The sequence below is a fragment of the Homarus americanus genome, unplaced genomic scaffold (assembly GCF_018991925.1).
Source record: "Homarus americanus isolate GMGI-L3 unplaced genomic scaffold, GMGI_Hamer_2.0 scaffold16430, whole genome shotgun sequence".
NCBI classification, from domain to species: domain Eukaryota; kingdom Metazoa; phylum Arthropoda; class Malacostraca; order Decapoda; family Nephropidae; genus Homarus; species Homarus americanus.
The window spans coordinates 806,498-831,258 of NW_024729259.1; the positions used below are offsets into that span (position 1 = coordinate 806,498).

Sequence of the window (24,761 nt, forward strand, 5' to 3'; positions counted from 1 at the left end):
GAAATTACCTCCTACAGCTTATTTCACTTGAAGATTAACCTCCCACAGCTTATTTCACTTGAAGATTAACCTCCTACAGCTTATTTCACTTGAAGATTAACCTCCCACAGCTTATTTCACTTGAAGATTAACCTCCTACAGCTTATTTCACTTGAAGATTAACCTCCCACAGCTTATTTCACTTGAAGATTAACCTCCTACAGCTTATTTCACTTGGAAGATTAAATCTCCCAAGGCTTATTTCACTTGAAGATTAACCTCCCACAGCTTATTCTCACTTGAAGATTAACCTCCTACAGCTTATTTCACTTGGAAGATTAACCTCCCACAGCCATTTCACTTGAAGATTAACCTCCTACAGCTTATTTCACTTGAAGATTAACCTCCCACAGCTTATTTCACTTGAAGATTAACCTCCTACAGCTTATTTCACTTGAAGATTAACCTCCCACAGCTTATTTCACTTGAAGATTAACCTCCTACAGCTTATTTCACTTGAAGATTAACCTCCTACAGCTTATTTCACTTGAAGATTAACCTCCTACAGCTTATTTCATTATTTTGAAGATTAACCTGTCACAGCTTGTCTCATAGTCCTCTACCTGTTCACTTATTATTATTATTATTATTATTATTATTTTTATTATTATTATTATTATTATTATTATTTTATTATTATTTTATTATTTTTATTATTATTATTATTATTATTATTTTTATTATTATTATTATTATTATTATTATTATTATTATTATTATTATTATTATTATTATTATTATTATTATAGTCTTCTCATCACGTCCGCTCCTCTAAGGCGGTGTTGTCCATATGCAAATTTCACTTACCGGCTTATGTGAGTCTGAGGGAACCTTTGAGTTCATTTGATGTGTGTGTGTGTGTGTGTGTGTGTGTGTGTGTGTGTGTGTGTGTGTGTGTGTGTGAGATAGAGAGAGAGAGAACACCTGTAATCGGGAAGTATTCATCAGTGGTGCCGTGATGCTGAAGCTCTGTTTCTCTCTCTTTCTGGACTGACAGACATGTATATGGACTAACTCGTAGATAAACACAGATGACATACAGCTAGACAGACAGATGGATAGATATTACATAAATATAGATGTAGCTCTGTCATAACTAGGGGGGTCATTGGGTCACTCCAAGAGAATGACCAATGTTCTTGCTGTGCAGGAGACTCAAGGAATTATTATTTTGTATTTATTTTATTTATTTTTATTTATTTATTTTTTTTTTGGAGGCCTGATCATAGCTACACTATAACTAATCCCTACGTCAGGTATATAATTTATGCTCTCTATTTCGTTGTTATTGTCGTGCAAAATTACAACAAACGGAAAAAAAATGAGGTGTTTTTACGTTCCTCGTCATATCACAGGAGACTGAAGGATAATAGGTATGGTTGTGTAGATAATGATTTATTTACTATTTTTTTCTTCGGTTTTTGCTGTAATTAAACATTGAAGAAGATAAATGAAGAGAGAGATGATTATTGTTGTGGTTTAGGGGAGTTAGTGGTGGGGGAGAGGTGTGGCTGAGGGTTTATCCTGGGTTTAGTGTTTATTTCTCGGAGGGGAGAGGGGATGAGAGAGGGGAAAAGGGGATGAGAGAGGAAGAAAAGGGTTGAAAGAGGAAGAAATGGGATGAAAGAGGGGGAAAGGGGATGAGAGATTTTGTCATTGTTTTTATTTAGTTTAAGTGCATCAAATTATATGCAAGAATTTATACACCTGGAATTAAGACAAGGTGAACGGTGCTTTAATAATCCGGGCTAGGTAAAGTATCTAGACATTTTCCGCACCTTGGTGGTCACTTTCCTCACCTTGATGGTCACTTTCCTCACCTTGGTGGTCACTTTCCTCACCTTGATGGTCACTTTCCTCACCTTGATGGTCACTTTCCTCACCTTGATGGTCACTTTCCTCACCTTGATGGTCACTTTCCTCACCTTGATGGTCACTTTCCTCACCTTGATGGTCACTGTCCTCATCTTGATGGTCACTTTCCTCATCTTGAAGGTCACTGTCCTCACCTTGATGGTCACTTTCCTCGTCTTGACGGTCATTTTCCTCACTCTGTCGGTCACTGTCAAGGTAGATAAACAGTTCCTTGCCTTTATGAACGTCCAGGGGAGATTCTCATTACTTACGCGGATCATGAAGTAGTTTTTTGTCGTGGCCTTCTGCTGTAATGTTCGTAATATCGTCCTTGTGTAGGGGGCTGTGTGTGTGTGTGTGTGTGTGTGTGTGTGTGTGTGTGTGTGTGTGTGTGTGTGTGTGTGTGTGTGTGTGTGTGTGTGTGTGTGTGTGTGTGTGTGTGTGTGTGTGTGTGTGTGCGCGTCAGGTAATCATTAGCCTTTACCTCTTCCCTCTGTGGCTGTCATAATTTATTCTACGTCTTTGTCTTATTCTCCTTCTTCATGTTGTCTTCTCTTCCGCTTATTCGCCTTCCTCTTCATTTCTTTAGTCATACCCGTCATCAGTTTCCCTTCTCTTTCTTTCGTTATTTCTTTCTTTTATTCTTCTTTACCTCGATTCTTCATCCATTGTGCTTTTATTCTTTATTCTCACAATTTACGGTCTCTCTCTCTGCATCTTCATTTCTTTATCTATCACACCCCTTAAATTTTTTCTACTTTTTACTTTTATTTAATGCTGTCTCACAAAAATGTATACTGTTTTATTTTTATTTATTTTTTTGAGGGGGGACTCTAACACTCCTCCCGTGTCACTAACAGAGGGTGTGAGTCACGGTGAGTCACTTGGCAACACATGAGGATGGGTGAATAATCTTAAGTCATTATCTAACCCGAGGTCTTCGTCCCTCACCTTCACTGTGTTGATTTGTTGTCTTATATCTTGCTTGTGATTCATCTTCCAACTTCCTTTAAAAGTGTTTATTTCATGGCCGTGTGTGTGTGTGTGTGTGTGTGTGTGTGTGTTAGAAACATCAAAACACAAACAAGGTTACCGTTGCTCTGCTTACGCCCGGTGAAACTCTTGTGTTTGTATTAATGACCAACATCATCCTTGAGACTCGTACAAATGTAGAACTTAAACCTCGATGGTATTTTGTTTATTTATTTATTTATTTATTTATTTATTATTATTACTGTATATTGGATGTGTATTAAGGGGGTTAATGTGTACCACTACTGTCATAAGGCGGGCGATCGTTCGTCTGACGTTTACATAACCTAAACCTAATCTACCGAGGGAGTAAGATTAGGTAATGTTAGAGTAGGTTAGCGTTTCGGATGGTTAGTCTTCAGGCGAAATATAAGCTGGGGTGTCTATTCTTCATGAGGTCCGGAATATAAGCTGGGGTGTCTATCTTCATGTGGTCCGGAATATAAGCTGGGGTGTCTATTCTTCTTGTGGTCCGGAATATAAGCTGGTGTGTCTATCCTTCATGTGGTCCGGAATATAAGCTGGGGTGTCTATTCTTCTTGTGGTCCGGAATATAAGCTGGTGTGTCTATCCTTCATGTGGTCCGGAATATAAGCTGGGGTGTCTATTCTTCTTGTGGTCCGGAATATAAGCTGGGGTGTCTATTCTTCATGTGGTCCGGAATATAAGCTGGGGTGTCTATTCTTCATGTGGTCCGGATGATTTGTTACTCACTTAACTTTTTTCTTGCTTTTATTAACTTTATGTTGTTAATTGTTTATGTTTAATGTTTTTTGTTTTAGGTGCTTCTCTGCCAGGGTTTATTAAGCACCGTTCATTAGGTCTCAGTCTTAGCTCGTTTAACTGCTTGTGTTTATTAAGCACCGTTCACTAGCACTCAAACACACAATGACATTAAGGAAACAACTAACACTCAAAAACACAATGACTTTAATCATGGAATATTAAGGTCACGAACACATTTATAACTCACTTTCACGTGCCCAGGATGCTAAGACTATTAACTTCCTGGGGATGTTCCTCTCACCGCTCTGTAATACTTCCATCCATTCTTAACACAGTCTTCGCTCTTCTTCGTGTCAACCGGATGCTTACATTCTCCTAAGTAGTACGAAGATTTACAGCAGGAAGTGCCAGAGAGCAGAGGCTTCGTGAGATAGAGAGAGAGAGAGAGGTTCATGTTCCAGCTGTTGTTTACATGCTTGGAGGGAGACATTGATAAACGGAACGAAAGATAAGATAGATAAAAAGAAGATAAATATCGGCTTGTGCCCAAGATATCTTACCACAAACTTGGTAACGGTTAGTTATCTTAATAAGTTTAATGGTATAATAAAACACATCATCTCAGGTCACTTTTTCGCTTGTCTTGTTATGGTTCTGAGTGTCTCATACTATGTTCTTACTATATCTTGCGCTTGTGAGACCTCACTTGGATTACGCAGTTCAGTTCTTGTCACCGTACTATAGAATGGATATAGAATCCCGAGAAAGAATTCAAAGGAGAATGACAAGACTAATCCCGGGCATTAGGAACCCTGAGTACAGAGAAAGGTTAAAGCATCTTAATTTGCACTCCCTCGAGAGACGTAGAGTGAGGGGCTGTATGATCGAGGTGTATAAATGGAAGTCGGGGCTAAACAAACGTGATATAACAAAGGCACTCAAACTATCCAACCAGCAGCGAACGTAGCAATGGTTTTTAATTAGACAAATTTAGATTTAGGCCCGAAATAGGTAAACATTGGTTTGGACATATAGTGGGTGACTGGAAAAGGTTACCAAATATCATCATTAACTCGAATACACTGGATAGCTTAAAACATAAAATTATGAGCGATAGGGATTAGGTGTAAATGGGACTGCCCGGTATGGGCCAATAGGCCCGCTGCCGTTTTCTCCATTCTTATGTTCTAATGTTCTTATCTTAACTCATCAGTTAAAACAAATATATTACTAACAGACACATCATCATCATCATCATCATCATCAAGCACTTAGATACACTGCAACTCAAAAGGTAATGAAGGTAAGGACAACCTTGTACAACGTGCCTTGACCTGTCTGTCTGGAGGATACACAAGGCTGTAGTAGACTTGGTTTGTCCTTGCTTAACACACACACACACACACATACAAATAAAATAAACACACGTGTGCTTTGTTTGTACGTATCTTTGCCTTATTTATGGTGTATATGAAGTAATGCTTTATTTACCTGTGCCATTATCTATCTAAATATATTTTGACAGGTGAAGTACGAGAACCTCCTGACGGGCCGTAGTCTCCTGGAGTCTCACCTACACCTTCACCTGGTCGAGCACCTTAACGCCGAGGTCAGTGTCACATCACTCACTAAATGCTTATGAGGAGGAGGAGGAGGAGGAATTGTACATGTGTCGGTGTGATAGTTACGTCTTGTGGCTCCTATAGCAACTCCGGCGTCTATTGTTACGAAACCTAACCTAACCTAACTGCGTCTGGCGTTACGAAATTTAACCTTTAGCGAGTTAACGTTGTTAATGAGTCATGTGTCAGACATTTTACCCAGTCTATTATGTTCATCTGGTGAAATCTGTTACCTTCCCACGATTCAATAATGTCCTGAAAGTCAGGTGTCAGGTTCATGGAGTGGTATATTATCTTCTCAGTTTAGTTTTATACCCTTGTCGCAGATTGTGGTGAGCTTCAGCCTACTCAGTCCTTGTGCACAATTGAGTTTCTATAAAGGTGATCTGCCAGTGACAAAGAGAAACGTCAGCTTTCTTCGTCATTCAGGCGACACTGGAGGTGATATGCCTTGTGACAATGTTTCCTGTTCTTGTGTCACCAACTCCTGTTTATTTCACCTTCATGACGCGACAGCTCTTATGAACAATCTGTGCTTAACAATCTTCCAATAGAATAATATCTGAGAGAACTTAACAACCTGGGTGAATGTTGCGGTGCCACTTCCCGGATATCATTCCTTCACGAAACTTTCATCGGCAATTTGCACTTCTGTCTTTAAAATGATCTACCGACGAATGTCGGAGAGAGAGAGAGAGAAATTACCTTCCCATGGTATTGCCTGTTCTTGATGAATTGCCCACATCATCACATTGTTGTGGTGGCGGAGACTCTTACTCAGTTTCTCATGTTTTCGTTGTTGCTTCATCCAGAGTGTTAATAGATCCTTGAGCACGTCGTGACATCCGTGATCAGAGGTGATGTTGTCAGGAGCATACTTACTGTAAGGTGTTAAACGTGTGGCTCCTGTATCACGAGTAATACTGTCAAGTGTGTGTTTTACTGTCTCGTTATGATTGATAACAACAACGCTTTCTCCTCATCCTCCTCCTCCCCTACCACCACTACAACCTCCTTCTCCTCCTCTTCTTTTTCATCTACCTCCTTGCATCTTCACATTCCAATACTTACCCTTGCTCTAAGGTACGGCACCTGTCCTTCCCTCCATTGTTTATATTATGGTTTTGTAATACTGTATAGGTGTTGCTACAGAGATATGGCTGTCATCATCTCAGTTTACGTCGGTTAGTTTCTGCAATGAATAACTTAATAAAAATATATACAATTATTATTATTATTATTGTTGTTGTATTTTTATTATTATAATTGGTTATTATTATTATTATTATTATTACGAGAAAAAGTATTTGTATTTTGGTGGTAGATTCTACAAAAGACAATTTGAAACAAACTTAAATAATCATCTTTTTAAATCAAGATGTATAAGTACTTTGTTGTTCATAAAAAATAACCACAGTTAATAGGAGAGTCACAATGTTAAAGAGGATCTGTTGCTCAACCATCATAAAATTTTATCATTGAGATTAGGTTGGAAGCATTGGGAGAGTGACCTTGAACAACTGACAAGGTCTTGTACTGTGGCGGAGTTGGATCCCAGTTGAGGTGACCAATGACTGTAAGCTTTGCAGATGAGTAGTTTATGGACTGATTCATACGTCTTCGTTTTTATTGGGGGAGAGGTTATTTAATGGACGAATGAACACACAACACAGCCTTTTAAAAGATCATCTGTAGATTAGGCGCCCCGGCATATACAACTTGATTCAACTTTACCAAACCTAAACCCCGAGGTAACATTTAAGTGCTTAATCATCAGGTGAGACAAGCTGGGGACTCTAATGTTCAGGTGAGCCATTTTAAGAAATACACTTATAAACACAACCCCTTTAATTCACTCAGCTGTAATGTTATGTACTTGGTGCAGATTGTCCTGGGCACAGTGACGGACTTGGCTGTGGCTGTAGAGTGGCTTCGTTCCACCTTTCTCTACGTTAGGGTTCAACACAACCCACGTCACTACCGCCTACCTCTCAACCTCACACACTCCCAGCTCGAGGCCAAGCTACAAGGTTAGTATTAGTATTTATAGCAGCAGCAGCAGATGATGATGATGATGATGATGATGATGATGATGATGATGATGATTATTCACTGGAAAATCTATAGGTTGTAAAATATACGATGAAATCTCCAGAATGTTTATATTTTGGGTAATGAGAAATGCTCAGGTTAACTTATGCTTAAATTGTATCCGTTTTCATTGTGTCTGTCTTCATATATTTCTTATTGGCATGTGAGCACGTGCAAGCAAATATGAGAGGACACACCAAGGCTAAAATAATTTCATTTCGTGTAGTATACTGTACAGTTATCTCCTAAATCCTTGTACCTGGCATTGAGTTGGCAGTCATTACTAATATCATCATCATCATCATCACCCCCGTGAGCGTGAGGGAGAGATGATAACCGAACACCCTGTCTGGGAAGGCAGGTATTGTTTTACTGTCGTGGACGGGTCGGGGGTCATTGATGAAGCTCCCGAGGTAGATATCTTGCTTACCAATTTACTGTAGTAGGGTTTGTGCATGGGGGGGGGGGAGGCTGACAATCTTGAGTAATAATACTGATGATAATAATTCAGTAAAATTATCATTCAGGTTTACAATTCGGTAGGTAAGCATGTTTATAAACTCTGCAGTTATACAGTTCAACATGAATATAGACAATGCGGGTATACGGTGCAGGTAAGCCGTGGGGGTATCGGTGCAGGTAAGCCGTGGGAGTATACGGTGCAGGTAAGCCGTGGGGGTATCGGTGCAGGTAAGCCGTGGGAGTATACAGTTTCCTGTGTGCCAAGACTGCAGGTAAACAACAATGGTGAACAGTAGGTAACTTGACCAAGGACAGCAGATAAGGCTGTCAGGTGTTTATTTCCAGCTTGGTCTCTAATAACTAATAGTATATCTACAGGAGTAATAGTAAAAGATTATTTGATAGAATTTAACAAGCATTTGTTTTATCCTCTTCACCACTGATCGGCTTGTTAGCCGCTTGGGCGATCGGTCACGTCTCTGATTACTTTTCCTTTTCATTTATCCTCTTCACCAAAAGATCGGCTCGCTAGCCGCCCGGGCGATCGGTCATGTCTCTCACGCACTGTTGGCAAATACTGGGCAAGCACCGGCTCCTGAATCTACCTGAACCCGCTCCAGTGTTACATTACTCTTCGACTTTCCGAGGCTGGTGGATCACTACCACAGTTCTACATTCTGTGATTTAATAATATAGAAACTCACTCTCTGCTCTTACTGTAGCTTCATCTGTTATGTAATTTTTTTGTTTAGCTTTGAATTGCTTAATACCGTAACTTGCTTTGATGTAGTCTGGTAACTTGTTTCAGTCTGTTATAGCAGTAAAGAAGAAAGTGTTTTTAACTTGACGGCAAACACCAGGTACCATAAAATTATATTCACTCCCCCTAGTGCCCTGCCGGTTCATATCCCTAACCCTTGCAAAGTTTGTTGCTTGATACTAGGTACAGTCCATTGAAAATCCTGTAAGCATGATTCAGCCTCAGTTGCTTCATTCTATCCGTCGCTCTTAACATGTTCAGTGATTAAGAACTTCGTGACCAACGTAATCTCTTGTGTTCATGTCAAGAGTGAACCGCACCGCCTTGTTTTGAATAACAAAGTTTGGATTTTAGCTCTTGTGTTAGGGCAGAGTACCATAACGAGCAGGAATGGTCCAAGTGACTGGATGAGGGCCAAGCAAAAGGTCCTACGGGCATCAGCCGAGAAAGCAATTACTACTGATCGCCTAGAGCCCTGGACTTCAAAGCAGAGAGAGCACACAGCCTTTGTTTACTATAATAAGACCTATTATATACTGCAGAATAAAAGTGTTACCCCTACATGGCCTGTAACACAAACCCATAACGCGCGTTCAATACTGCTCCTTGGATCAGAGAAAACGACAGAATAAAAATTTAACGGTGGTCTCATGTACTATGCCTCGGGTTGACTTATTTATTCAGTAAGTTTCCTTGCGTGTATTGTGGACGAACACAGTCCCTCTTATGTCCAATTTTTCTTTCTCTTTTTGTTAATCGGAACTAAACCAAGCGACTTGAAGCGAGTTAGTGCAGCATCTTATAATCAGAGCTATGTTAAGGGGTAAGATAATCGAGCATCTATATGTCCACACAACCGTACCAATGTTAGTGAGTTATCCATTTAAATACAGTCGCCAATATCTGGGAACGACTAGCTGGACTACAAAAGCGTACAGGATAAATTAGGTCTCTTCAGCTTACCGATACCAAAACAGACATACTCTAAACATTCAAATGGTTTAATTAGGCATTACGAGCTTCTGTTTATCCGGACTGAAGTGTATATTGTGAGGTCTAAACTTAGTTACCCTTCATTCACTTTTAAGCAAATACATTGTTACTGGTAGGTGCTTTATGGACAATTTAATTGGTATAAATATTTAGAAGAAAATAATGTGGCGCTGCAAAAACGACTAAATTACAACTACCTGTGTATTATTATTATTTAAAGCAACTTCTAACTAAACGACACTCGAAAATCCCAACTCAATTCCGACTTATATCTGATCACATTAAACAAATCAGATTAATCATTACCTAGGGACATAATGACTACAAATATGTAAGAAAAATAATTAAATTTCATTGAAGTCATAGACCGTAGTATCTTGCCAAACAGTGTTAAATACTTTTACAATCATTATTATAGTATGGATCAAAGTACAATACATATTTTTATAAGGTGATGCTTACAAATTCGGTTGTATCCCTATATATTTAATTCCTTCGATAGCTCAGTTGGTAGAGCGGTGGACTGTAGTCGGAATTTGAACAGACATCCATAGGTCACTGGTTCGAATCCGGTTCGAAGGACTTGTTTTTATTTTTCATTTATAAAATATTGCGTGTACAAATAACACCGTAAGTCATTTGAGCGTCTAGACAGTTTTCTGATACGCGTGGCCAACTTCAATATTCAAACCTGAATTATAAATAGAAAGTTGGGAATAATTGCTATTTCCTGTCTATACGTTCTCTTCATAGGGAACACCTAAATGCTCAGCAAATATGTTTGTTAATGTATGAACAAAAATTTCCCTAAAAATTTAAAATAAAGAAAAATCATATGGCAGTTCTTTCATCTCCCATGTGGTCTAGTGGCTAGGATACCTGGCTTTCACCCAGGAGGCCCGGGTTCGATTCCCGGCATGGGAATTAATTTTATAAACTAAACTTGGATTAATATGTCCGACCAAAAAATTCAGATTAATGTAATTTTACTTATTTTTGATTTGGTATATTTAAAGTAATTCATGTGCAATAATTACTTTACCAAGCCATATGTATGGCCAGAATTATTGTCTGTGAACACCAATAATTCCCAGTATTTTGGCTGTTTCATCAGGATAGTCTGGCGGTGGTGGTGGTGTTGGTCCCCCTCTCATTCATCTTGTTTTGCTCTGAAAGACTGTCTATTAAGGCTCGTAAGTTCCCTTGGTTTTCTAGGCTGCAATTCGGGAATCTGTAAATGCATGCAACAAAGAGAAAGTCTCTCCCTTTCAGTTTAATTTTACACAACTTCTCCAAAAGCATCTTCACCCTGCCCTCTCACCTGGCTGGCTCTAATTAAGGTCCTGTCTAGCATAAATAATTGCACCCCACATGTAAGTGGAGTGTTTGCTAGTTATTCATGAACTGTAAATAAAACTCCCTCAGTCCACAACACAAGTCATTAGCACTCCTTAGATCACACACACACACAAAAGAAAGAAAACAAAAACAAGAATTAGCGATGAAAACTTTCAATTTCCTAATTTATTTTCTGAATAAGCAATCCACAAAACCTTCGTCCAGAAAGGAAACAATTGAAATGAATATCGTTACATGAAAATTATTGCCTCGATGGCGCAGTAGGCAGCGCGTGAGTCTCATAATCTCAAGGTCGTGAGTTCGATCCTCACTCGGGGCAAGTCTCTTTTGTGTCTAATCGTTTAGCAAAACGTTTTAAAAGGGGTTAAAAAATCACGTTTTCATTGCAACTTTACACTTCGTCTCTTCAAACGAGTCTACACTACTAAACGTTCTCCAAAGAGGCTTTGGCCAAACATTTCCTTCAGAGGTTTACACTCCACAGCCCAGACTCTCGCACCAGACGAGTTAGTGTAACTAAGTTCAGAGACTAATTCCCGTAACTTAGTTACATTACTTCACACTAACTTTTGACCCTGACTGTATAGGTTTTTTTTTTAAACAAGTTTATTGACAAAGCTTGTAGTACAGTTTGCCTATTCTGAGTAATTCAGTCAGGTCTTGACACTGAGGGTGGTATCACTTCTCACTGCCACGCAGGACAGAGGTTCATACACAAAGAAATACATCATATTCATTAACAGTATATATAGGTCAGATTCATGTGGGTGATGTCACTGTTCACTGCTATGCAGGACATAGTATTGATGTCGAATTCTGGAGAGAGAGAGAATGAATCAGCTACCAGTCAAATGGTATCTGACGGATCCCACCGCTATAAGCCCGAGGGCCCAATATAATATTGGCCCATAAATAATGTGACCCATTAGAAATTCGCAACGATGAACCCATGAGGACGAGGGAACATAGGGCTCAGTCCCAACCCTGTAAGGCTTGATGAGACTAATTTTGGGTTCAGTGGGACAGGAGTCATTTGACCTTTGTATTGTCTGCAAGAAAATAAATAAATAATATAGGTAAGATAGAAATAAAAAATATCCTTCGAACCGGATTCGAACCAGTGACCTATGGATGTCTGCTTCAGAACCAACTACAGTCCACCGCTCTACCAACTGAGCTATCGAAGGAATGAAAGGGATGGCGCATTGCTCTCAAAAAAATTTTGCACCACCGAAATATTATCACGTTATAGATATAACGATAATCATGTTAAAAATTATTATTATCTTACAAGTTTACAATTGGCTTGGTATGCATACCCGGTACAGACTCTTGAGTCATCCAGTTCAGCATGTGCAGGTATATAGACAATGCAGGTATATAGTATACATAGACCGTGGAGGTATAAATTTTCACTGTAAACCTAGACTGCGCAGATATACGACAAAAGTAAACGATAAGGCTATTCGACCAGGGATAGCTGACAAAGTCATCAGATGTTTATTTATAGTAGGTTCATTTGCTTAGGCGTGGTTATTAATCAGTATTAATGCATCTACTGGTGTAAAACTGATTCCCCGAGATATGCTAGGGACTGTCAGTTGGTTGAAAATGTTCAAGGGAGGGCCACCAGACTGGTGCCTGCACTTCGGCACCTGAACCACCCTGAGAGATTGGAGCGCCTGAACTTGCCTAGCATATACTACAGACGGGCAAGGGGTGACCTAATTGAGGTGTATAAGCATCTCATGGGACACTACACAGTCGAGTGTCCTTACTTGGAGCTGGCGGACGCTCGCCCCACAAGGGGTCACGGTTCAAGATTGAAGAAGCCGCAAGTCCAGAAAACTGTGAGGGCAAACTTTTTCGGAGTGAGAGTTGTGAACTCTTGGAACAATCTGCCAGAAAGTGTTGAGACGGCACCGAGTGTGAGTTCTTTCAAGACCAGACTTGACCAACACTGGAGCAGGTTCAGGTACATTCAGGAGCCGGTGAAAGCCCAGTACCTGCCAAAAGTGCGTAATAGATAGCCAGTACATGACTAGTACTTGCCAACAGTGCGTGACGGAGACGTGACCGATCGCCGAAGCAGCTAACGAGTCGATCAGTGGTGAAGAGTATATTATATATATATATATATATATATATATATATATATATATATATATATATATATATATATATATCATGTAAATCCACAATGAAAACGTGGATAAGATAATCTTGATAAAATCACACGGGAAAATGGAAACAACGGAGTACCTTAGCTTTCGTCTTTATTCAAGACATCTTCAGAGGCAACTGGATTACATGGACAGAGAGAGGCTTAAATATACAGGGTGACCTAAAAACATGAGGTCAGGTCATAATGATGACATCCACTAATCCCCACACCAACACACACGTAGAGGAGCTTAAGAGAAGGGTGGTGACGTGACTAGCCAGGTCAGGTCAGAAAAAAGGGACCCACAAAATAACTATCATACATCAAGATCAAAGGTTGTTTCCATTTTCCGTGTGATTTTATCAAGATATATATATATATATGTATATACACATATATATATATATACTCACACACCTTTTTTGTATTTCTCATTAGTCTGTACTCACCCTGAAGATGTGAAGAATCTGTGCTTTTTTTCCTTGGTTATCAGCATATACCTGTGTGTGATGCATGTATATAGTAATAACCACTTAGGAAAAAAGCAAACACGAAGTTCCCAAGCGCTTTCGTGTAAATCACATCAACAGGTGAGTGCAGACTAAGGAGTAATAATTGACAAGGCAAATATATACAGTAAAGGAGAGCGAGATCAAGTCCATAGGGACTGCACTTGGATTATCCGAGCTGGCGGATCACTTCAACAATGCAGCATTCTGTAGTTAATAATGTAAAAACTTCACAGAGATTGCCATGTGTTTCCGTGACAAGCGGGGTACCACAAGGGCCTGTTGATGTTTATTTGTGGCGAAGAGGACTTCAAAATAGCCCTTAACAAAACTATCATGGCCACCTTTAGTTTGGGTGACCATTGGGTAAATAAAGTAAATTTATTTATTTGCATTGTGAAGAGCATAGATACTTACGAGTTTCTTAACGTTTTGATAGTTACCACTTCTTGTGAGGAATTACATAATTAATACTAGAAAAAAGATCCAAGATATCATATCCCGTGTTGTCTAGTGGCTAGGATACGCGGCTCTCACCCGCGAGGCCCGGGTTCGATTCCCGGCACGGGAAGAGTATTTTAGTCCTTTTCGCAATAATGTAATGTAAAACAATTATCGAAGGCAGCCATATGCGTGTTAGTAAATTGTAACTTTTACAGTATGTGAAACGCTACAGATACGGCAATAAAATTACACAAGACAAATAAAAAGGAAACTGTTACTTGAGTCAAGACCTAGGATAGAAATCTATACCAGTAATGACAAACTGTACAGATAATGACTATTTTAGCGCGTTTGTCCCAGCTGAGAAAAGATGCCCTCCCCCTCCTCAAGAGTTACAGCTGATTGACTGTTGCAAACCTGTCCGATTTTGTCCTGAGTAATGATGTATTTCTAAATGAGTTTATTCCTAATGATCGTTTCTGACGAGAAAGATATTTAACTAAATTATATAAAGATACATACCTTCATTATTTCAAACAGGAGCTCGTAGGAAGTTTATCAGAAGTATACGCGAATTAACATGATAAACTCGGGTAGCAAATTCACGCTTTCGGAGGATACATTTATTATATATCATTTTTACCCACAATAAGACATACTAGGACAAATTACATATCAGTAATATTGCATTGTGCAAAAACTAACATTTTAAAAGATCAGAATCACATTGAAATATTACACGGCCGTCAGCAGAGGCGGGAAATATGACTGCGAACTACTTCATATTTTTCTCGCCTCTGCTAACAGTCGTGTAATATATAGCATTTAATGGTGTGGCTTGTGTTGCACCATTGATTGCAATTGCTTAGCCCTCGAGAAATCGACCATTGTATTCAAAGTGTTCAAATATTGAATTCCAAGAGCTTTCACTGATGTCGAGCAGTTAAATTATGGTATTCAAGAGACTTAACCCTTAAATACGCCATTTGTTTACCGCAATGCATTCTGGGGTAAACCTCGGGTCTGCTCAGCCAACTTTATTTTTATCTGCTTGAATCACTAGGGCTGCTTGACGTATCTTTGGTTATTTGCTGCTAAAATTTCAAGGGTAAACTGTTTTAAATTGTTTCAACACCATAACGAACGCTTACTTTAATGAGTTGTTTATTTTTAAAGATAATAAACAAATTCCTAAGACTTTCATAATAGTTATTCTCCCATGTGGTCTAGTGGCTAGGATACCTGGCTTTCACCCAGGAGGCCCGGGTTCGATTCCCGGCATGGGAATTAGCTTTTTCTCTCTTTCGGGTCTCCATGAATTCAAGATGTTTTTCTCATCTATGTGATAGTATAAATTTTTCTGTAGTAAACGAATTTTAAATATAATAGTTCTACAAGTTCCAATAAGGACAAAGCCAGTTAAAACACTTGTGAAGTAAATGAATTTCGTTTTCGGGTTGTGTTTTCGTATAAACTATTTAATAGATCGTACGCTTTTACCCCGAATATAATTATCATTCTGTCCCTGTTGAACTACAAACTCCAGTCGCAGTGGATATAATTTTTTGGCGACTTCCTTGGGCTGTCCTTCTCTGAAACGTTTCGATTGTGCCGTCATTTGTATTACTGTATGTCTAAAGTTGTATGTGATATTAAAAGAAATGTGATAATTACCAATGAGAACAACTCTCCTATCGAATTTGTGTGGATTCTGTTCCAAGTTGGAATTAGGTATCATGACCGTGCTGATAAAATCGCCAATGAGGCATGTAAGAAAGAAAATGTTGACCTTGGCCTGTCCAATGCTGTACTTGAAGAACTGAGAAATGCAGAGACCTGGCAGTTGTGGCATTAGTAAATATGACAAATTTTGTGACGAGAGGTACCGGTATGGCCAGCATAAGGACAGAACCAGACAATGTGATGTAGTCGCGGCCAGAATTAGGCTAGGATACAGACACATCTGGCAAGTTAGTAACGCTGTACCCATACCGGAACAATCAGCATGTAAACTTTGTGATAAACCTTTAAAGCATACACTTGAACACTATATTATTGAATGTAACACTGTCAAAGACTTTAGGCCACCTGGCTTATTGTATCATGAACTTTGGAATTACTACATTGAATCAGGAGTGCTTGAGGACAGTCTTGCTGTTTATCCAAAATTTGCTAGCCCACACTGATTAGTCTTCAATTAGAATATGACGTCCAATGTATATGAACCTCTGTCCTGCGTGGCAGTGAACAGTGATACCACCCTCAGTGTCAAGACCTGACTGAATTACTCAGAATATGCAAACTGTACTCCAAGCTCTGCCAATAAATTTGTTAAACTAAAAAAAAAAAAATAATGTATACATGTTAAACTACTGTAAACTTAATATGGCGTTTTTATTTAATAAAATTTATGATATAGTATATATGAAGCCCAGAGCACTGCAAAATAGACACAGATACACTGGAAGCAAACATCTGATGGCTTTAATTGGTGGTTGTCCTCGGTAGAATTGCTTACCGTACTGTTTACCATTGTTTGCATAAGCTCACGGTCTATGTACGGTACATTGTATTGTAGGGTTTCATGATGTTGTCTCACACTCAGGATGGGTTGGAGAAAGGAAACTCACAATGCGCTCTCTGTATATATAGTGTATTAAATGTGCAGTGCAGCTTGGTGCTGGGAAGTGGCAGCGTGGAGTAGAGAGATCTGGTTCTGGAGCGTGCTGGGTGGCTGTAAGTAGAAGAAGGGGCAGGTCAGGGTGAGGTGAGGTCTTATATAGCGGAGGTAGGCGTGGCTTGATGAGCGACCTCCGCTTTGTTAGGCAGGCGGCGCTAGTAGCCGACCTTAGACCACGAGGCGTTGGCTGGGGAATTCGAAAAGGGGTCGGCTAGTCAGCGACAAACGGTAGTTGTAGGGGAAATATCCACTACAGTATGTCATACCTATATTGTCTATACCACTACATGCTGAACTGTGTATACCTACATGTTCTATGTACGGAGATACTGAATCAGCGTAAACTTTCGTAACGATTTTACTGAATGAATGTGGAATTCCAAGTCTAATAATAATAAAAAAAACATAGTAGATAGACATTCAGTAAAGATGTCATACAAAGTTGACAGTAGATTGACTTGTGCTTAATGATGTAAACAGTACGACGAATCATCAGGGCACAACTCGTGAAACCTGAAAAAAGTTTAGTTTTATTGGGGTCATTAAAATCCATTGTCTTCAGCTGGGGACGTGATAAAAATTAAAGTTCTTAATCAAAGAGATGAAGGATATGGGTAATACTAATTACTCGCGGCTTCTGAATTCACTTGAGGTAGATATTAATCGCAAAATTTACAGAGGACACGGACTCGAAACGATACAATACAACTACACTGTTCACAACTAACATCTTCCTTAAAATTTAGACAGTGAGGCCGGGAACTCATAGCAAGTCCCGTGTTGTCTAGTGGCTAGGATACGCGGCTCTCACCCGCGAGGCCCGGGTTCGATTCCCGGCACGGGAAACTTTTTTTTTTCTTCGCAGGCCCTGAAGATGGAGATGAGGCACATAATTTTAGGTTAAGGAACATAAGATGTTCCTGTGATGGCGTTAGTGTTTGTAATAATTAATGAAAAAATATTTAAAAAATTATTTGTGACTAATTTTATCCATGATATTCTTCAACTACATTATATACAGTATCATATCTCTTCACTGGTGAATGTAAAGATTCCCAACTGTGAATATATTAATCAAGAGCTTATACCTCTTGTTATTGTTATATCGATAACTCCACGTTGAACTGTCAGTACATGGTTTACTTACAAACAATAACAGTATCTTTCTCGGCTAACGAACCGAACAGTGGCGAAGTTAAACCGAAATTGATTCAACCAAAGATGGCACAATGGAGTCTGTAAGAATGTCAGGGTGTTCGGATTAGGGTATTGTAAATTTTTCAATCAATTACACTACGTGTATCTTTGTATATATTTTATTTAATTTTTTACAGGATTAGCCCACCCGGGCACCGGTCACTGACCCACATCGGGTACTGGGGGGAGAAAATGTAATAATAATAATAAAAATAATAATTAGTTAAAAGTAAATATAATTTATAATAAAAAATACATAATTAAAAATTAAAGAATTATAACAATAATAGAACTGATAATAATACTAATAATAAAAAACCATAAAGAAAAAGAACTAAAAGATCAATAGTTAGGAACCGATATATGTATGTTGTGTTGTCAAAGTAAGAGAAACAATTGAGACCCTGCAATTGTGTGTAAATGAGGCAGAAAGTCAGATCAGTAAACTGGGACTTGGTCACAATTTTCGTGATGCCATATGGCAGCAGGGTCTACCATTAGACAACACATTATGCTTCTAATATCTTCCCAGACGGTAGTACCTCCCTGTTTGGTAGCTGCCTACTACCTACTTTTAAGAGTATGTAATGTGTATAAAATAAACAATTTAAACAAATATCCAGAAGGTCATTACATAAAATTGTTGTATTAGTATTTCTGGAACATTCTCGCAATTTATCTCCTTCGATAGCTCAGTTGGTAGAGCGGTGGACTGTAGTTGGTACCGTAGCAGACATCCATAGGTCACTGGTTCGAATCCGGTTCGAAGGAAACCTTTTCTTATTCCCATCCCTTAACTAAGATTAGCATTGACTGAAGGAGTGCTGAAAGATTTAATTATTATTTTCCATATATTAAGTGTTAAAATATTATTATAATGAAATGTAACTACTGACAGGATCCCCACCAACACAACCTTCTCTTATTAGATTACCTCCACTTATGAAAAACTAAGGTCTGTGATAGAACATACATCTACTCCAGTTTTACCAGAGGATATAAATCATTCATTTGTTATATATCTTATGGAAAAAGTGTATATTAATTGTTTATTTTAGGTGAAACGGACAAAATGTTCTTGCCCCGAGTGAGGATCGAACTCACGACCTTGGGATTATGAGACTCACGCGCTGCCTACTGTGCCATCGAGAAATTATTATTAGTGTATTTGTGGATAATTTCGAGGCTTGACCCATTTACATTGGTTTCCCTTTGCGTAAACGTTTTTTAATTGTAAATATTGCATAGAAGAAATATTTGATGATTATACCACCTCTACTTAACTGAAATAGTATACAAAGTAGTTAACTGCTTTCTTAGGCAAACCTTGGTGGAGTCGACTGGCTTTCATCTAAAGTGTTAGTTTTTTAGTTTTTCAGTTTTTAGTTTTTTAGAGGGTGGTATCACTTCTCACTGCCACGCAGGGCAGAGGTTCATACACAAAGAAATACATCATATTCATTAACAATATATATATATATATATATATATATATATATATATATATATATATATATATATATATATATATATATATATATATATATATATATCAGATTCATGTGGGTGATGTCACTGTCCACTGCCATGCAGGACAGAGGTTCGTACACAAAGAAATGCATCATATTCATTGACAGTATATATTGGTCAGATTCATGTGGGTAATGTCACTGTTCACTGCCATGCAGGACAGAGGCTCGTACACAAAGAAATGCATCATATTCATTGACAGTATATATTGGTCAGAGTCATGTGGGTGATGTTACTGTTCGCTGCCATGCAAGACAGTGGTTCATATACATTGGACGTCATATTCTAATTGAAGACTAATCAGTGTGGGCTAGCAAATTTGGGATAAACAGTAAGAATGTCCTCAAGCACCCCCGATTCAATATAGTAATTACAAAGTTCATAATACAATAAGCCAGGTGGGCTGAAGTCTTTGACAGTGTCACATTCAATAATATAGTATTCAAGTGTATTCCTTAAAGGTTTATCACAAAGTTCACAGGCTGAGTGTTCCGGTATGGGTACAGCGTTACTAACTTGCCAGATGTGTCTGTATCCTAGCCTAAATGTTACGCTCAATCGGATTATGTAGTGCAAACGCTGAACCACTGAATATATATGACGGTGTTCATAGAAGAAATATATATACCTAGACTACTTACCTATAATTTACCTTTGCAACATCATCGTTTACGTATTCAACCGATCAGTGGAGACCTATAACCCCATATTACTAGGATGGGGAAGAACAAAAAGTAGATATTTAAGATGGTGATGCTGGAGAGAGAGAGAGAGAGAGAGAGAGAGAGAGAGAGAGAGAGAGAGAGAGAGAGAGAGAGAGAGAGAGAGAGAGAGAGAGAGAGAGAGAGAGAGAGAGAGAGATGGCAGCAAATGAAAACAGGAGGAAATAGAATGAATGTTTACACAAGAGGAAGAAGAGTAATGTAAATAATGAGAGGATGAGTGGTGAGAGGAAATAAACACAAAACCACGGATGACAAAGCATACAAGAGGAATAAACACAAGTACAGTAGAGGAAGTGGCCGGATGGAACCTTTACTCCACTTCCGGCTCCTCACCAACACAACCTTGAACCTCCTCCCCCCCATAATAGCTTTATAATAGCTTTACGTCGCTTAATATCTGTCATTATTAGACGAGGTAAAAAAAAATCGCAATTGAACGAGGAAATTGCTGTTGTAATGTATCATCTATATACTGTGCATCAGTTTACCCCGTCACAGCTCATGTACTGCATATTGATGTGTGTCGTGCCATAGGTACGATTTTTTTTTTCCTCTCTTCTACTTAGAAATCCTGTTGACTAAAACTAAAATGGACCACCTGAAGATTAGACACTTCAGTTTATTTCTCATGAAGATTAATCACACTAACCTAATGTAATGATTGTTTATCAGACCACAGCTTACAGCCTAGAGAAATACAACACATATACTAAAACACGAGAAAAGATTGGACCAATACAGTCAGATACCGGCGAGCTAACTGATAACGACGAAGAAATGAGCAATAATCTGAATAAATATTTTTCAACAGTTTTCACCACCGAAAATTTAAACACGATACCCGTGGCACGGACTATATATACAGAGATAGCGAAGAAAATAAAGTAAGCGAGATAGTAGTGAACTAGTAACGATGGTAGTAAGCAAATAAACAAACTAAAGCCTAATAAGTCACCTGGTCCCGATGAGATATTTGCCAGAGTATTAAAGGAATGTAAGGAAGAGTTTAGTATAGCAAAGTTGTTTCATATGTCCTTAAAAACGGGTGTAGTACCAGAATCCTGGAGGATAGCGAATGTAATACCGATTTTCAAGAAGGGAGATAGATCACTATCCTCGAACTACCGACCAATCAGTCTAACATCAATTGTAGGCAAATTACTGGAATCAATCATTTCAAACTCTATTCGAAATCACCTGGAGAAGCACCGATTGATCAATGGTTCCCATAGGAGACAGTCCAGCAGCACCCGCTGGGCCTCCCTCAGGTTACATGTGAGTCATTGACAGAGCTACCCATAGGGTGAGTTACTTACGGTGGGAAGTGTATTCATTTCATGTTTATGCCCGAGAGTCAGTGTCTAGTAACGTAAATATAATGTTCTAGTAACTTCGATATAATGTTCTATTAATGTGTCTGTGTCATTTAGTGAATAATAAATAGCTGAACTTAGAGTTGGCGTTTGAGAAGATGTCCCCCTAAGAACATATGTATATACGAGTACAGTTAAATAACTAACCGGCCACGCTACTAAACTTCCTCACTTTGCATTCCTTCAACTATAAATATTCTTTCTATATCTTCTACCTCTAAATCCCCTCATTACACTAATCTAAGCTAACTCAACCTAACCTAACCTAACCTAGCACACAGGAGTTTTATCTCGCGACATTTTTAATTGCACGCTTAAAGGCAAAGCTTAGTTGTTGAAACGCAGTAGTTACATTATAACAACCCAACCTAGCCTATAGCCTGGGTTAACTGGATTATTTGTCCAAATTAAAATTAAATGATAAAATAACAACAAATCCGAGTGTTGTGAGATGGGATGACTGAGAACATTCACTACGACCTTGGATGGTCACTTTACCATGAATTATATCGTGTAATTGTTTTATTGGTCAGACAACGTTAGTCTGCGATAATCTTGCTGAAGTTGGGTTAGATGAATTTAGTTAAGAAAGAGAACGAGGACATAATGTTTTAAATGCACATCACACACACACACACAATGCACATCACACACACACACACACACACACACACACACACACACACACACAACACACACAACACACACACACACACAACACACACACACACACACAAACACACACACACACACACACACACACACACACACACACACACACACATCACACACACACACACAGAGTAGACGTGGTATTTATCGTTCGTCATTAATTAAAATGTTGGGTGATGTGTGTTGCTCCTGATGGTCAGTGAGGTATACTGTAAATGTCAACGGCACAACACACTTGGTCGTACAACATTAAACATGATCCTGTAAAACGAGAAGGGATCACCCGAAGAATCGTCACCCTAGAGTCGGCCGGGGTGATGATCTTTCAGGTGGGGTTAGGTTATATTATGGGCGAGGTGATGATTCTTCAGGCGGACTCTGTGGGGTGGTAACTCTTCAGGTGATCCAAGAAACTTACTTCTGATGGGTGCTGACGTTTGTTTAGGCACTCGTGTATTTAAAGGTTACTTTGGGTTCTGGATTTTATGATACATTAAACTACATTCTTTATTATACATATTTATTATTCTTATCAGAGTATCATTGGAGAGTCATAATGAGTGTGTTTTTGAATAAGTTGGTGTGATTTTCATCCTGATAAATATACTGAGTCGTCATAATATATATTTTTGTCATAAGAAAATCATGACTTGTAACTAACCTTAAATTGTGTTGTTCTAAATGTTAAAAATATATCTTCTATAAAATAGTATTCATAATAAAATAATACTAAGAAGACTTGCTCCGGGGATTTAAAACACCTTAATCCAAAACAACAACATTGATCACTATATAATACACAAATAGACAAAGGCAATGTTGTTGTTTACAGACCGTGACCAGTGTTGAGTATATGAGGTAATCCATAATTTCTCCGGCGTGAGTGTCCCGCCCTCCCGTGTGTGTCTTTGCTGGCAGCACCGTATGTCAAGCTAAACACTCCAGGCTCAACGTCCTCACTTTTTTTTTTATTTAGTTTATTTTATATTATTTAATTTTTTTTTACGCCGCGGGCCAGCTGGGGGGGGGGGAGATGTTAAGTAATCACAAGTTAATTTATTTTTGTATGTACTTTGTGTATATATGATTAGGCTTAAGAAATGGGCCTGCTGTACAGTCGGGGTCAAAAGTTCGCTCCCGCTCGAAAGGAAGCAGTATCAACCCCAAATGAGATGAAACAGTCAGGGTAAGTCAATTCGGAGACTCATTCCCGTGACTCAGTTTCACCACGGGGAGCAAACTTTTGTCCGCGACTGTACATCTTGAATTCATATCTTAGTTACGATACCACTTTTGTTATTGAAACGGCGTGAAGTGCAAGGTAGGTATTATGTGCATTTATATCACTAAGCCAGTATCGTGTCGAAGCGGTGTATCGTTAAACTGGTATCATGTTACAGAGATGTGCACGAGGGAGGTGAACGCGCTGTCCCAGGCTGGACTTATCCTACAGAGTGAGATAGATGTGAAGCCTACCACTCCTGGACGACTCATGGCCAGATACTGTGTCTCATTCATCACCATGAAGACCTTCATACAGGTGAGTGTATACTATAGACACGTGAATCGACTCCTGTACACCACCACACATCATTGTACACTATTATACACCGCTGTACACCACCATACAACATTGTACACCATTATACACCGCTGTACACCACCATACAACATTGTACACCATTATACACCGCTGTACACCATTATACACCGCTGTACACCACCATACAACATTGTACACCATCATACACCGCTGTACACCATCATACACCGCTGCACACCATTATACACCGCTGTACACCATCATACATCACTGTACACCATCATACATCACTGTACACCATCATACACCACTGTACACCACCCTTTGGCGATTGCTTTGTCTTAAACAGGTAGGAGACTTGTATTACTGCTCAATACTTTACTATCTTGTTAATTAAGGATTATTATTACTTTCATATTATTTCCACAGCTAAAAGGAGACGAGAGCCTGAAGGAGCTGGTGGAGATGGTGTCAGGCTGCCGAGAGTTCTGGGACATTAAGGTAAGATTTAATGTTTTTTGTTTTCATCTCTATTAATCGCTATATTTGAATATTTTTTGCCCCATGAAACTTACTGTACCAGGCTACCTCCTCTGGTCTTGTCTTCTGTGTTGAGTGTTTTGCCGGTTCTGTAGTCCCTCAGTGATGGGAACCGGACCAGGTGCTGTTGCCACAATATTCAGAAATCTTATTAAGTCTTGTTGTCTTTCGTTTCCTTTCTTAGGGTTCTTTAGTTAGAAAATTAACTTATAATACCAGCCATATATATATATATATATATATATATATATATATATATATATATATATATATATATATATATATATATATATATATATATATATATATATATATATATATATATATACAGTATATATATATGACAGCTTCGTTAATACCTTGAGCTTTTGAATATAAAATAAAATAATATAAATAATGATGATTTATGATAATGACAATGATTGATGTTGAGGAAGATGAAGGCA

General features: G+C 38.7%; 8 non-coding genes across 8 annotated transcripts; 7 read left to right on the plus strand and 1 right to left on the minus strand.

Moving 5' to 3' along the window:
* Positions 1–10,071: 10,071 nt before the first annotated feature.
* Trnay-gua lies at positions 10,072–10,161 on the plus strand. The gene is given in 2 exon segments: positions 10,072–10,108; positions 10,126–10,161. It is a non-coding gene; the product is annotated as a tRNA-Tyr (tRNA).
* A 270-nt stretch (positions 10,162–10,431) lies between these two features.
* Positions 10,432–10,503, plus strand: Trnae-uuc. Its single transcript has one exon. It is a non-coding gene; the product is annotated as a tRNA-Glu (tRNA).
* A 681-nt stretch (positions 10,504–11,184) lies between these two features.
* Trnam-cau lies at positions 11,185–11,257 on the plus strand. The gene has a single exon. It is a non-coding gene; the product is annotated as a tRNA-Met (tRNA).
* A 778-nt stretch (positions 11,258–12,035) lies between these two features.
* On the minus strand, positions 12,036–12,125 carry Trnay-gua. The gene is given in 2 exon segments: positions 12,036–12,071; positions 12,089–12,125. It is a non-coding gene; the product is annotated as a tRNA-Tyr (tRNA).
* Positions 12,126–14,110: 1,985 nt separating this feature from the next.
* Trnae-cuc lies at positions 14,111–14,182 on the plus strand. The gene has a single exon. It is a non-coding gene; the product is annotated as a tRNA-Glu (tRNA).
* Positions 14,183–15,270: 1,088 nt separating this feature from the next.
* Trnae-uuc lies at positions 15,271–15,342 on the plus strand. The gene has a single exon. It is a non-coding gene; the product is annotated as a tRNA-Glu (tRNA).
* Positions 15,343–17,508: 2,166 nt separating this feature from the next.
* Positions 17,509–17,580, plus strand: Trnae-cuc. The gene has a single exon. It is a non-coding gene; the product is annotated as a tRNA-Glu (tRNA).
* Positions 17,581–18,613: 1,033 nt separating this feature from the next.
* Positions 18,614–18,703, plus strand: Trnay-gua. Its single transcript is given in 2 exon segments — positions 18,614–18,650; positions 18,668–18,703. It is a non-coding gene; the product is annotated as a tRNA-Tyr (tRNA).
* Positions 18,704–24,761: the final 6,058 nt, after the last annotated feature.